Genomic DNA, 16,521 nt, shown 5'->3' with positions numbered 1-16,521 from the left:
CCACAACCACCTGTCACCAATCCATCTTTAGTGTTGTACTGCTGCATTAACCTTGCCCGGTCTAGCAGTCTTTGACGCCACCACGATGCCAGACAACGCCATCATCTTGCGCTCGTCCATCATCACACGCCCACCGGCGACACTCCGCCGCTCCATGCCGCTGAGACCCACCGTTGTCGACATATCCGATACCATGCCGCTCCTCCTCTTGTCCCCTCCAGCCAACACTTGTTCCAAAATGATGCCCTCGGGAAGGAGAACGGCATCGAAAGTCACCATCATCAGATCCGGTATATCCAGACCTAGGGTTTCCCCTGAAACCTTCTGACCAGGTTGACGTGACCTGCAACGATGATGCCTCGAGAAAGGAACGACGTCCGAGACGCCGCCATCATCTGCCATGACCGTAGTCAAGTGCGATTTTCACCAGAAGCCATGTCGTCCCGATCTCGCGGTTGGCTGGAACTGAGCGGAGTCTCACCATGAAGATGAAAGCCGACTTCGGTAAACCAGCGGAGATCCTATTGGGGAACGCAGTATTTCAAAATTTTACCTACGATCATGCAAGATCTATCTAGGAGATGCATAGCAACGAGAGGGAAGAGTATGTCTACGTACCCTCGTAGACCTAAAGTGGAAGCGTTTAGTAACGCGGTTGATGTAGTCGAACGTCTTCGTGATCCAACCGATCCAAGTACCGAACGTACGGCACCTCCGCGTTTAGACACGTTCAGGTCGATGACGTCCCTCGGGCTCTTGATCCAGTTGAAGCCAAAGAAGAGTTCCATCAGCACGACAGTGTGGCGACGGTGATGATGAAGTTACCGGCGCTGGGCTTCACCTAATCACTACGACGATATGACCGAGGTGTGTAACTGTGGAGGGGGGCACCGCACACGGCTAAGACAAATCTTGGAGTGCCTTTGGGGTTCCCCCTGCCCACGTATATAAAGGAGGGGGAAGAGGAGGCCGTCCTAGGAGGGGTGCGCCTATAGGGGGAGTCCAACTAGGATTCCCAATCCTAGTTGGAGTCTCCTTCCTTTTCCAAGAGGGGAGAGAGGGAAGGAGTAGGAGAGGGAGAAGGAAAGAGAGGGGGGCGCCGCCCCCTCCCTAGTCCAATTCGGACTTGCCATGGGGGGGCACGCGGCCACCCCTTGAGGTCCTTCTCTCCTTTCCCGTATGGTCCATTAAGGCCCACTACTTCCCCCGGCGAATTCCCATAGCTCTCCGGTACTCCGAAAAATACCCGAATCACTCGGACCCTTTCCGATGTCCGAATATAGCCTTCCAATATATCGATCTTTATGTCTCGACCATTTCGAGACTCCTTGTCATGTCCGTGATCTCATATGGGACTTCGAACAACCTTTGGTACATCAAATCACATAACTCATAATACAAATCATCATCGAACGTTAAGCGTGCGGACCCTACGGGTTCGAGAACTATGTAGACATGACCGAGACACATCTCCGATCAATAACCAATAGCGGAACCTGGATGCTCATATTGGATCCTACATATTCTACAAAGATCTTTATCGGTCAAACCGCATAACAACATACGTTGTTCCCTTTGTCATCGGTATGTTACTTGCCCGAGATTCGATCGTCGGTATCCTCATACCTAGTTCAATCTTGTTATCGACAAGTATCTTTACTCGTTATGTAATGCATCATCCCGTAAATAAATCTTTAGTCACATTGCTTGCAAGGCTTATAGTGATGATGTTACCTCTTGAGCACTGCGTTGGTTTTCCTTGAAGAGGAAAGGGTGATGCAGCAAAGTAGCGTAAGTATTTCCCTCAGTTTTTGAGAACCAAGGTATCAATCCAGTAGGAGGCCATGCACGAGTCCCTCGCACCTACACAAACAAATAAAATCCTCTTAACCAACGCAATAAAGGGGTTGTCAATCCCTTCACGGTCACTTACGAAACTGAGATCTGATAGATATGATAAGATAATATTTTTGGCATTTTTATGATAAAGATGCAAAGTAAACAAAGAAAAATAAACGGAAAAGGAAATAGCTTGTTGGCGGAAGATTAATATGATGGAAAATAGACCCGGGGGCCATAGGTTTCACTAGTGGCTTCTCTCGAGAGCATAAGTATTATGGTGGGTAAACAAATTACAGTTGAGAAATTGACAGAATTGAGCATAGTTATGAGAATATCTAGGTATGATCATGTATATAGGCATCATGTCCGAGACAAGTAGACCGACTCCTACCTGCATCTACTATTATTACTCCACACATCGACCGCTATCCAACATGCATCTAGAGTATTAAGTTCAAAAGAACAGAGTAACGATTTAAGCAAGATGACATGATGTAGAGGGATAAACTCATGCAATATGATATAAACCCCATCTTGTTATCCTCGATGGCAACAATACAATACGTGCCTTGCTACCCCTACTGTCACTGGGAAAGGACACCGCAAGATTGAACCCAAAGCTAAGCACTTCTCTCATTGCAAGAAAGATCAATCTAGTAGGCCAAATCAAACTGATAATTCGAAGAGACTTACAAAGATAACCAATCATACATAAAAGAATTCAGAGAAGATTCAAATATTATTCATAGATAAACTTGATCATAAACCCATAATTGATCGGTCTCAACAAACACACCGCAAAAGAATATTACATCGAATAGATCTCCACAAGAGAGGGGGAGAACTTTGTATTGAGATCCAAAAAGAGAGAAGAAGCCATCTAGCTAATAACTATGGACCCGAAGGTCTGAAGTAAACTACTCATACTTCATCGGAGAGGCTATGGTGTTGATGTAGAAGCCCTCCGTGATCGATGCCTCCTCCGGCGGAGCTCCAGAAAAGGCCCCAAGATGGGATCTCACGGGTACAGAAAGTTACGGCGGTGGAATTAGGGTTTTGGCTCTGTATCTGGTAGTTTGAGGGTACGTAGGTATATATAGGAGGAAGAAGGACGTTAGTGGAGCAACATGGGCCCACGAGGGTGGAGGGCGCCTGGGGGGGGGGGGTTGGCGCGCCCCCTACCTCGTGCCCTCCTGGTTGCTTTCTTGATGTAGGGTCCAAGTCCTCTGGATCATGTTCGTTCCAAAAATCACGTTCCCGAAGGTTTCATTCCGTTTGGACTCCGTTTGATACTCTTTTTCTGCGAAACTCTGAAATAGGCAAAAAACAGCAATTCTGGGCTGGGCCTCCGGTTAATAGGTTAGTCCCAAAAATAATTTAAAAGTGGATAATAAAGCCCAATAATGTCCAAAACAGTAGATAATATAGCATGGAGCAATCAAAAGTTATAGATACGTTGGAGACGTATCATTCTCAAACTTTTTCAATCTTCACGCAATACATGAGCGTGAGCCATGGACATAGCACTATATGTGGAATAGAATGGTGGTTGTGGATAAGAAAAAAAGGAAGAAGATAGTCTCACATCAACTAGGTGTATCAACGGGCTATGGAGATGCCCATTAATAGATATCAATGTGAGTGAGTAGGGATTGCCATGCAACAGATGCACTAGGGCTATAAGTATATGAAAGCTCAACAAAAAGAACTAAGTGGGTGTGCATCCAACTCGCTTGCTCATGAAGACCTAGGGCATTTTGAGGAAGCCCATCATTGGAATATACAAGCCTAGTTCTATAATGAAAAATTCCCACTAGTATATGAAAGTGATAACATAGGAGACTCTCTATCATGAAGATCATGGTGCTACTTTGAAGCACAAGTGTGGAAAAGGATAGTAGTACTGTCCCTTTATATTTTTTTTGGGAGAATACTCTATGAATGATGATCATCACACTTCTATTTATTTACAACTCAATGATTACAACTCGATACTAGAACAAACTATGACTCTATATGAATGCCTCTGGCGGTATACCGGGATAGCAATGATGCATGAGTGACTTGTCGTGGAATTGTCACGGAAGATGTCCTAGCGAAAGGACTTAATCGTAGGGCCATCACAACTAGGAAGCTTAAAGGGGTTAATCAGGACAAAGGACACGAGAGGTTCATACTGGTTCGGCCCCTTACGGTGAAGGTAAGGCCTAGTCCAGTTGATGTTGTATTGCTAGGTTTCGATGACCAAGGAGCGAATCCGCTAGCTTGGCTATCGATCTGTTGATTCTTCTCCTAAGCCGCCGCTGGGTCGTCCCCTTATATACACGGGTTGACGCCTGGCGGCCTATAGAGTCCTGGCCCCCTCATAAAATGTGTCTGGCTCAGTGACTTCTTTTATATGCCTTTCTTTACAAGTCTTTCTTTACATATGTCAGTTTACAATATTGGGCCTTAAGGCGCCTCTAGGCTTAGGCCTTCTACAATTCTTAATAAACTATCACCTTGAATATTACTGGGCTTCTCTTAAAAACCCGCCATTAGGGTTGACCTGGCCCCTCCTGGGTGGGTCATACCTGAAAGTTATATTCCCAACATTAGGCCCCAGGTTGATTTGAACCTTCTTCTTGTCAACCTTCAACGTTTAGACAAAATCCATCTTCCTTTGTCTGTAAAAGCTTTGTAACCCGCCATGATGTCATCTTCCGAAAATATGAAAACCTGCTATGATGTCATCTCCAACAGATCTTTATCCTTGAATGTCTTCCGAGAATCGAGGCGTCCATTTTAGCTGGATAATCATTATTTGGATCTTCCTCGATTTTCGCACCTGCTTGTTCGCTTATCCCCTTATAAATAGGCACGACCAGGTCTTTCCTCATTCTTCCCTTTCTTCATCTGCTTCCTCTCGCAACCCTACTGTCGCCTGAGCTCCGCCGCCGTCGCAGAGCACCTCGTCTTCCTCGACCTCGGCCGCTGAATCAACCTGAATCGATCCATAGAACGGCGGCGACCTTCCGCAGAAGATCCGTGGTTGTAAGTGTTCACCTTCCTGCTCCTCAGATCCACATTAGGGTTTCTAGGTTTCTGTGTGTTCTTCATAGTTCATCACAGTTACTTCGTGGTTCCTCCTCCGCAGCCTCTCCTGATCCAAAAAGGAACACATAACTCGTGCGGTAGTTGTTTTGCGTCCATTTTTGACACTAGTAGATCCCCTTTTCCTGTACAGAGGCCTCATTATAACTCACGAACTCATCTGTACCAGATTTTTAGGTCTAGAATATTTCCTTTTCTGAACGGCCATTTGATCCAAAATAATAGTGACAGCTTGGTAAACTTGTTTGTGTAAACACTTAGCCAATTCTGTTTCTGGCAACCTTCGAATACTTTTTAGTCATGGCGGCCTATGACTCCAGCTTATTTTTCCTTTATATGTCATTAGCCCTTATTTAAGCCGCCATTATTCATATGTATCATGAACCTGTAACTTCATCAATAAATTGAACTGGCAAATTACTTTCTTTTCAGCTTGCCCTTTCATCATGCCGTCCAAAGCGCCAACAGTCTGCAACTGGGTCCCTTCCACAGTTACTGAGGATACCTTGAAGGAATTTGTCACCATAGGATTTTTGCCACAGAAAAATGTTATGTCTTATTGTGCTCCTGACCCAGAAAAAGAACGGCCTCATCCCAAAGACGGTGAAGTTATCATTTTCTCTAGTCACATGAACCGGGGCTTCTCACCACCCGGCTCAAAGTTCTTCCGATACGTTTTGCATTTTTTCAAGCTTCACCCACTAGACATTGGACCCAACTCTATATCCAATATCTGCAATTTTCAAGTTCTTTGTGAGGTATATCTTCAAGAAGAGCCGACTATGGAACTCTTCAGAGAATACTTTTACTTGAACTGTCAGAACGAATGCACCAACGGCCTTAGTCTGGAGCTTGGTGGAATCTCACTTCAGCGCCGACAGGGCGCCGTCTTTCCCTTAATAGTCTTACCGAGCCATCCCAAAGATTGGAATCAGACCTGGTTCTACTGCCAAGATACATCACCAGCCAATGAAAAACCACTGCCGGGTTATCGCGCGGAGCATCTGGATTCCAAGTTTATGCTCCCTGATAAGCTAACCGCTGCTAAACGAAGAAGCTTATTCCATCTATTAAAAGGATTCAAGCTTTATTGGGGAATGGCTTTACTGGAGTTGACCTGATCCGTTGCTGGGTCGCATGGCGGGTCGTCCCTCTAAGCCGTTGATCCAAGTTAATGTATGAGTATGGCAGAGGCCCAAATGACTCTCTTCGTTATAGCTCTATTCAATTGACTGAAGAAGACGTTGTTGCAATGTCAACCATCCTTGTGAACGGCAAATACGAGGATTGCAGTAAGGTTGGGTTAAACCCCTTCTGCAAACTTAACCCGGCACCAGAGGTGAAAAACCCTGACCTCTTTCTCTTTTTTGTGTTTTCCTCAGTAGTTTAAATACTTGCATGACCCTTTAACCTATTTATTTGTTTACAGGCCAAAATTCGACTTCTGTAAGGCCAAGTATGATCATGAAGTTGCCAAGAAGGCTAGAGCCGCTGCCATAGCTGCCAGGAGAACGACCCGGAAGCCCAAGAAGAAGAAGACTGCATCTGACTTATTCCACCTGGATGATGCTTCTGAGTCGGAGGTAGCCCTTGACTCCCTTGGCCATTTTTTAACTATCTTATTGACACTGACTATTGCCAGGACGACACGGGGGCCAGCCAGGCCGTGGAAGAAGAGGTAACTATTTCCTCCGACTCAGCCCCTTTGCCAAGACAGAAACTTCGACTGGTAACCCAGAAAGTAAGGTTTTCGCACCCTTTGGCTTATCTGGACCCTCATTTTCTTTTGAAAAAGCAGCAACATGAGAGCCGCCGTCAGGCCCGGACTAATGACGACGATGAACCGCCTTCCGATTTACAACAAACTCCTCGAAAACGCCAGAATGAGGTTTCTTTCATCTTTGTCTTTTGCTTCCATTAATGGATCTATTCCCTTGCATCACTAACTTTATTTTACCTTTGCAGGAGGTTTCTCTCTCTTCTGGCGACTCGTCGCAAACTCAATTTCCGGCTTTCAAGACTGCCCCTGGGTAAGGACAATCATCTTTCTTCTGTATCTTTTAAAAACTGCATTGTTACACTAACTGTCTCATAAAATCTTTCTTAGTGGTCAAGCCAAATCCAAGAAGGCCAAGGTGATTAAGCCGACAGAAGACCCAAAAGTTCCTGCACCTGAGCCGGCCATGCCAACTCCCTCTCAAACTGAAGCACCAGAAGACCCGGTTGTTCATACTCAATTGGACCCTCCTAAGTTGTCAGCCGATGAGGCCACCCTTAATCCGACCATTACTGAACCATCTAGCTCAGCTAACCCACCAACAACTTATGATACTGACGTTTTGATTACCGGTAGCCGGTTTGTTGAACCGGGGACCCCCACTGTATTAGTCCGGCATACTGCTAAGCAAGAGGCTTTAGAGAAGAAGAAAGTGCGGTTTGATATCTCCCATTATGCTCACCTCAATGTTAATGATGTACTGTCCGGCTATCTCAGTCATTTGCACTCCAGCCGTGACTCGGAAATCGAGATGGTCAAACAATTGCAGCTAAAATATGAGGTATGTTCTCCGGTTTACTTATACTCTGCCAGCCCCCAAGTCTTCAGATGATGAACTTGAATGATCTGTAGACTTTATGATATAAGTTGATACTTTGTCTCTAGGTTTTTTGAAAGTCCAATAGAGTAGCGTAAACTTCACCTGTAGTCCCCAAGTGCCGGCTCAATTTATCATAAATGAACCGGTACTTAATTGCATAACCGTCTTTTACTAGTCCCAATAGGTATTGTGATCCGGCTCAATCTTGAAAAACTTTCTGAATATCATGCATTAGCCCCCAAGTGCCAAGCGTTGTTACTTTGTAAAACCCTTGGGACTTGAAACATATAAAAGTCATAAAAAATTGCTTTGGCAGACATTAGCCCCCAAGTGTTATGTGGTATTGCGGTGGAAAGTACTTGAGACTTGAACCCTTATAACTTTTAGTTTAAGTATTGACACACCTGTGAATGTTTTGTAGAACGCCCTATCTGAATTGGGTTCTCAATTGACGGATGCCAAGACCCGGCTGGTGGAGCAGGAGACAGAGATAATGACCACTGACTCTAAACTCCAATTGAGCCTCACTGAATCTGAGAAATTGAAGACCAACTTAGCTGCAAAAAAGAAATCCCGGGCCAAAGAAAAGACGCTGCTGATACAACGCGCTGAGACAGCTGAGGCGGCTCTTGTGGAGGCTACTCCAGAGCTCACCGGTTTAAAAAACCGGGTGTCTCAAATGGCCTCCGCATCTTCGGTGAGTTATTTGCATAAGTCCCTTATAGTTTATTTTTACCAAGAATGTGAACCGCCTGCTTAACCTTTGTTAAAATACTTACAGGTCCACGGAGTAACAACCTGAGCCAGGACAGTGTGACGAAGGTGAAGGCGGTTTATACCTTGGTGGAACAACTTTATACGGGGGCTCAACGAGCGCTTGCTGCTATCTCTCCTGCCAACCAAGGACCCAACCGCCTAAGTGATGTTTTGAATAAGTTATCGATCTTACCCACCAGGTTTCAAGAGGTCAAACGATCCTGTGCCAGAGCCAGAGCCCTGACTGCCCTGAGCCGCTCCAAAGCCTGGGTGCCGGATTTAGACCCGGTGGACGTGGCTAAGGGGTACCCTACCATGAAGGAAGACGGGACTCCATTTGAGCAAGATGACTTTATTGCCTGCGTGAGGGGAGTTCTTCCTCAAGCTACCATTCTTGGAGAGGAGACCAACATCGACAAATATCAGCCGGGTTTTGATATGGAGAATAAGAAGATGGCGACTCCCTCTTATAAGGTGACAGATCTTATCCCGCCGGTTCGCCAACACACTTTTGCCCCGGAAGTTGACCCAGTCGGCCTGATTGATGATGAAGTGGAGTTCGTTGCTCTAAACGCTTTGACTGGTCCAATCCCAGCTTCCAACTAGTAGAGGGAGGTGAACCGGTGAGGGGAGAGTCATAACCCTCTTTTGGGCTTTCAAAGCCTTGTAATAGATCAGTTTGAAAACTGCATGTTTTGCCTATGCCATCATGCATAAAATGTTGCATATGACTCTTTGCCAATGATGTCGATATATATATGCAGAACATCCGTGATTACATCTGCAATGTTTTAACTCTATTCCTGTAAAAAATGAAAGAGCTGTGTTCTTTGAATCTAGACTCCCGGTTTACACGACCCGGATGATGAGGTTGATAACCCAATCTTTTGTAGAAGTCAATACTTCCATATGTCTAATGACTGTTATGCCTTGGCAACTCATTGTCAAAAATCCGAGCCGGTTTAATTTGAAACCATACTGATAGTTAGATTTGAAATGATAAAAAGTAGCAAGACAAAACACTAGGCTTCAGACAATGTAAATCAAAACATTTAAATAAAAACTGGAGGCTTCTGATTCGAATACGATCAGTAAACCGGACCAAAGGGGTTAAGCTAAGATTCGAATACGACCATATAGCCCCCAGTGGCTTTGGCGTTGCGCCGATCAAGAGGGTACCGACAGCTGTGTTCTCTTTGGTTCGAATACGACCTATGTTTGAACAGGAAGCCCCCAAATGACCTTGAGAGGTTTTTAACGACCCTGATTCGAATACGATCCAAGTCAGACCCAAAAGGGGTTAAGCTATGATTTGGATACGATCAAGAAGCCCCCTAGTGAGTTTGGCTTTGAGCCGATTAAGAGGGTTACGACAGCTATGTTCTCTTTGGTTCGAATACGACCTATGTTTGAACAGGAAGCCCCCAAATGACCTTGAGGTTTATAGCTAGATTCGAATATGATCATGAGCCTTACCAAAAGGTTTAATCTAGATTCGGATACCATCAGCCCCCTTTTGGTCATTTTAAATAATGAAAGTAATAAAGATATATGATCATTGAAAAGGGAAAAGGACAGAGGTCCTGCTTTATTACTTATCATAATATATACAACGTCAAAGTATGTACATGACGAGAGCCGGTGGCTTAAGTATAGTATGGCCGAAGCTGAGCAATGTTCCACGTCCGGCGGGTCTCCTCCTCCGACTTACGTGAGTCTTTGTGTTCTCTAACATCAATGAGGTAATATGACCCGTTGTTTAAGTTCTTGCTGACCACAAAGGGTCCTTCCAATGCGGGGATAGCTTGTGTGCATCAGACAGATCCTGGATGAGACGGAGCACCAGGTCACCTTCTTGAAAGGTTCTGGACTTAACCCGGCGGCTGTGATAACGGCACAGGTCCTGTTGATAAATTGCTGATCGAGCCGCTGCCAAATCTCTCTCCTCATCTAACAAGTCAAGTGCATCCCGTCGGGCTTGTTCATTATCAGTTTCAACGTAAGCCGCCACGCGAGGCGAGTCATGAGGATGTCACTAGGTAGCACTGCTTCTGCTCCATAAACCATGAAGAAAGGTGTATAACATGTAGATCTGTTAGGAGTGGTATTAATATTCCACATCACCGAGGGTAATTCCTCTACCCAACAACCCAGCGTCCGTTGTAAGGGAATCATAAGCCGGGGCTTGAGACCTTTTAGGATTTTCCTGATTTGCTCTCTCAGCTTGACCATTGGATTGGGGGTGGGCTACTGACGAAACATCAAGCCGGATATGCTCACGTTGACAAAACTCCTCCATAGCACCTTGGGACAAATTAGTGCCATTGTCAGTTATAATGCTGTGGGGAAAACCAAAGCAAAAAAATCACCTTTTTCATGAACTGAACCGCCGTGGCTGCATCACACTTGCTCACTGACTCTGCCTCAACCCATTTTGTGAATTTGTCAACTGCCACCAAAAGATGTGTCTTTTTATCTTTGGACCTTTTGAAAAGTCCAACCATGTCAAGCCCCTAGACTGCAAATGGCCAAGTGATTGGAATCATCCGCAACTCTTGAGCCGGCACGTGCGCTCGTCGTGCAAATTTTTGACATCCATCACACCTACTGACCAGCTCCTCCACATCAGCGTGAGACGTTAGCCAGTAAAAACCATGACGAAAAGCTTTGGCCACAAGAGACTTTGACTCGGCGTGATGACCACAATCCCCTTCATGGATCTCACGAAGAATTACTTGACCTTCTTTAGGAGAAACACAACATTGAAACGCTCAAGTGACGCTACGATGATACAACTCACCGTTAGAAATTGTCATTGACTTGGACTGCTGGGTTATCTGTCGGGCCAGGTTCTCGTCCTCTAGCAACTCGCCCCGGGTCATGTAAGCCAAAAATGGTACTGTCCAATCTGGAATGACATGAAGAGCCGCCACCAACTGTGCCTTCGGGTCAGGAATGGCCAAACCTTCCTCTGTAGGCAACTTAACAAACGGGTTATGTAAAACATCTAAAAAGGTGTTAGGTGACACCGGCTTACGCTAAGATCCCAACCGGCTTAAGGCATCGGCCTCTTCGTTCTTCCTGCGGTCAATGTGTTCCACTTGATAACCCTTAAAATGCCCCGCAACAGCGTCAACCTCGCGGCGATAAGCCGCTATGAGAGGATCCTTGGAATCCCACTTGCCTGACACCTGCTAAGCCACCAAATCTGAGTTGCCAAGGCACCGTACCTGGCTCAGACTCATCTCTTTAGCCATTCAAATACCATGGAGCAAGGATTCATATTCTGCTGCGTTGTTAGTACAAGGAAACATCAATCGCAACACATAACAAAACTTGTCACCTCGAGGAGAAGTTAAAACAACTCTAGCCCCCGAGCCTTCCAACTATCTGGACCCATCAAAATGAACCGTCAAATATGTGTTGTCTGGCTTTTCTTCATGTGTCTGTGACTCTGTCCAATCATTAATGAAATCAACTAGCGCTTGAGATTTGATCGCAGTACATGGCACATACTTTAAACCATGAGACCCAAGTTCAATGGCCCACTTGGCGACTCGTCCTGTGGCTTCTCTATTTTGAATAATATCTCCTAACGGAGCGGAGCTAACCACAGTGATAGGGTGACCCTGAAAGTAATGCTTGAGCTTCCGGCTTGTCATGAATACCCCATAAACAAGCTTCTGCCAATGTGGGTACCTTTGCTTAGATTCAATGAGCACCTCACTGACATAGTAACCGGCCGCTGAACCGGATATTCCTTGCCAATTTCTTTGCACTCCACCACAATAGCCACACTGACAGCACGTGAGTTAGCAGCCACATATAACAACAATGGCTCCTTCTCAACAGGAGCAGCAAGAACCGGGGGCTCAGTGAGCTGTCTCTTCAGATCCTCAAAGGCAGAGTTGGCAGCGTCACTCCAGACAAAGTCACCTGCTTTTTTCATCATTTGATACAATAGCATAGCCTTCTCACCCAACCGGCTTAAAGCTGCAACACGGCCCGCCAGCCGCTGAACGTCATTGATGCACGCCGATTTATCCAAAGATGTGATTGCCTTAATTTTCTCTGGGTTAGCCTCAATGCCTTTGTTAGACACCAAAAAACCCAAGAATTTGCCAGCTTGGACTCCAAAAACACACTTGGCCGGGTTAAGCATCATTTTGTAGACCCGGAGGTTATCAAAGGTCTCCTTCAGATCAGTTACCAAGGTTTCCTTCTCTCTGGATTTCACCACTATATCATCCACATAAGCATGAACATTACACCCAATCTGATTGTGAAGGCAATTCTGCACACATCGTTGATAAGCGCCTGGGCACTCTTAAGCCCAAAAGGCATAGACACATAGCAGAAGGCTCCAAACGGAGTGATGAAAGCTGTCTTCTCCTGGTCCTTAACTGCCATCTTGATCTGATGATAACCCGAATAGGCATCCAAAAAACTCAAACGCTCGCAACCCGCCGTAGAATCAATGATCTGATCAATACGAGGGAGAGCAAAAGGGTCAGCCGGACAAGCCTTGTTTAAATCGGTGTAATCTACACACATACGCCAGGTGCCGTTTTTTTAGTACAAGCACCAGGTCAGCCAACCACTCCGGGTGAAAAACTTCAAAAATGAACCCAGCCGCCAAGAGCCAGGCCACCTCTTCTCCAATAGCCTTGCGCCTTTCCTCGTTAAACCGTCAAGAAACTGCCTGACCGGCTTAAATTTTGAATCAATATTGAGAGTGTGCTCAGCGAGTTCTCTCGGGACACCCGGCATGTCAGAAGGCTTCCATGCAAAAATGTCCCGGTTCTCACGGATGAACTCGATGAGCGCGCTTTCCTATTTTGGATCCAGGTTAGCACTGGTAATGAACTGTTTGGATGAGTCGCCAGGCACAAAATCAACCATCTTGGTGTCATCAGCTGATTTGAATTTCAACACCGGTTCATGCTCTGTAGTTGGCTTCTTCAAAGACGTCATGTCTGCCGGGTCAACATTATCTTTATAAAACTTTAATTCCTTTGTTGCACAAACAGACTTAGCATAAGCAGCGTCACCTTCTTCACATTCCAGGGCTATTTTCCGGCTTCCATGTACTATAATGGTGCCTTTATAACCCGACATCTTGAGCTGCAGATATACATAACACGGTCGGGCCATAAACTTGGCATAAGCCGGCCGTCCAAACAGGGCATGATATGGGCTTTTGATTTTAACCACTTCAAAAGTTAACTTCTCAGCCCTAGAATCGTATTCATCCCCAAAGGCTACTTCCAGCTCAATCTTACCAACTGGGTATGCCGACTTACCAGGTACCACACCATGAAAAACAGTGTTGGATTGTTTAAGACTCTTGTCAGTCAACCCCATGCGACGAAACGTCTCATAATAGAGGATGTTGATGCTACTGCCTCCGTCCATGAGCACCTTAGTAAACTTATATCCACCAACCTGAGGCGCCACCACCAAAGCCAAGTGACCCGGATTATCAACCCGGGGAGGGTGATCCTCCCTACTCCACACAATAGGCTGTTCTGACCATCTTGGTACGTCTCCAACGTATCTATAATTTTTGATTTCTTCATGCTATATTATCTACTATTTTGAATGTTTATGGGCTTTATTATACACTTTTATATCATTTTTGGGACTAACCTATTAACCCAGAGCCCAGTGCCAGTTTCTGTTTTTACCCTGTTTTAGGGTTTCGAAGAAAAGGAAAATCAAACGGAGTCCAATTGACCTGAACTTCACGGAACTCATTTTTGGAAGGAAAGAAGCCCAGAAGACTTGGAGTGCACATCGGGGGATCTGCGAGGAGGTCACGAGGCAGGGGGGTGCGCCCACCCCCCCTAGGCGCGCCCTCCACCCTCATGGGCCCCTCGTGCCCCCCCTGACGTACTTCTTCCGCATATATATCTCCATATACCCTAAAAACATCCGTGAAGACAATAGATCGGGAGTTCCCCCGCCAGAAGCCTTCGTAGCCACCGAAAACCAATCTAGACCCGTTCCGGCACCCTGCCGGAGGGGGAAATCCTTCTCCAGTGGCCATCTTCATCATCCCGGTGCTCTCCATGACGAGGAGGGAGTAGTTCTCCCTCAGGGCTGAGGGTATGTACTAGTAGCTATGTGTTTGATCTCTCTCTCTCTCTCTCTCTCGTGTTCTTGAGATGGTACGATCTTGATGTATCGCGAGCTTTGCTATTATATTTGGATCCTATGATGTTTCTCCCCCCTCTACTCTCTTGTAATGGATTGAGTTTCCCCTTTGAAGTTATACTATCGGATTGAGTCTTTAAAGATTTGAGAACACTTGATGTATGTCTTGCCGTGGATATCTATGGTGACAATGGGATATCGCGTGATTCACTTGATGTATGTTTTGGTGACCAACTTGCGGGTTCCGCCCATGAACCTATGCATAGGGGTTGGCACACGTTTTCGTCGTGATTCTCCAGTAGAAACTTTGGGGCACTCTTTGAGGTTCTATGTGTTGGTTGAATAGATGAATCTGAGATTGTGTGATGCATATCGTATAATCATACCCACAGATACTTGAGGTGACATTAGGGTTTTGGTTGATTTGTGTCTTAAGGTGTTATTCTAGTACGAACTCTAGGGCTGTTTGTGACACTTATAGGAATAGCCCAACGGATTGATTGGAAAGAATAACTTTGAGGTGGTTTCGTACCCTACCATAATCTCTTCGTTCGTTCTCCGCTATTAGTGACTTTGGAGTGACTCTTTGTTGCATGTTGAGGGATAGTTATGTGATCCAATTATGTTATCATTATTGAGGGAACTTACACTAGCGAAAGTATGAACCCTAGGCCTTATTTCCACACATTGCAATACCGTTTACGCTCACTTTTATCATTCGGTACCTTGCTGTTTTTATTATTTCAGATTACAAATACCTTTATCTACCATCCATATACCACTTGTATCACCATCTCTTTGCCGAACTAGTGCACCTATACAATTTACCATTGTATTGGGTGTGTTGGGGACACAAGAGACTCTTTGTTATTTGGTTGCAGGGTTGCTTGAGAGAGATCATCTTCATCCTACGCCTCCTACGGATTGATAAACCTTAGGTCATCCACTTGAGGGAAATTTGCTACTGTCCTACAAACCTCTGCACTTGGAGGCCCAACAACGTCTACAAGAAGAAGGTTGTGTAGTAGACATCACATCTCAAATAGCGTGGAACCACCGGCTCAACAGTGTTTACAGCCCTTTTATGAAGTTTCTGGTCCCTCTTCCACAAACTAGTGGTAAATACGTGGTACTGCCCACTGTTCAGCTGTTTCGGGTTACTCTGATACCCGAACTGCTGCTGTTGTTGCTGCTGATTACTTTGGCCGGATTACTGATTATAACCACCTTGGTTACCCAGATGGCCCTGGCCGTGAAAACCGCCTCCGCCTGAGCCGGCGCCCGGGTCATGAAATCCGCCACCGCTTGAACCGCCGCCAGGTCTGTGGTTACCATCGAACATGTTGGAATTTTTAAACGCCTTCATGATCGTACAGTCCTTCCACAGATGGGTAGCTGGCTTCTCCCGGGTGCCGTGTCTCAAACATGGTTCATTCAGTAGTTGCTCAAGGGTGGGACCTGACCCGCCTGACCGAGGAGGTGGCCTCCCCTTGCGCCGTTGGTTGTTGCCCTTTGTACTGGCATTAGCCAAAAACTCGTCAGCCTTACGTTTATTACCTCCTTGATTCGCCGGGTTATGCTGGTGACCCTTGCCATTGCCGTTCTTTTTTCCCTTCCCTGCCTTCTCTTCATCAGACGCGGGATCCTTGGTACTATCTGAATCAGCATATTTGACCAGAGCCGCCATCAACTGGCCCATGTCATGACAATCACGCTTGAGCCGCCCCAGCTTCTGCTTCAGAGGTTCAAAACGGAAATTTTTCTTAAGACCGCAGAGCCGGCATCCATCTTATCAGATGAATGTATTATCTCCTTGACCCGGCGCACCCAATGGGTCGTGGACTCACCTTCCTCTTGCTTACAGTTAGTCAAGTCCACGATTGACATAGGTTGCTTACATGTGTCCTTGAAGTTCTAAATGAACCGGGCTTTTAACTCCGTCCATGAGCCGATGGAGTTGGGTGGCAACCCTTTCAACCAAGTGCGAGTTGTTCCATCCAACATCATAGTGAAATATTTAGCCATTGCTGCATCGCTAACCTCCAATAGCTCCATTGCCATCTCATAACTTTCAATC

The sequence above is a fragment of the Triticum urartu genome, chromosome 6 (genome assembly GCF_003073215.2).
Source record: "Triticum urartu cultivar G1812 chromosome 6, Tu2.1, whole genome shotgun sequence".
Taxonomy (NCBI): domain Eukaryota; kingdom Viridiplantae; phylum Streptophyta; class Magnoliopsida; order Poales; family Poaceae; genus Triticum; species Triticum urartu.
The sequence above is the reverse complement of the archived record's forward strand: the minus strand, read 5'-3'. Positions refer to the sequence as shown.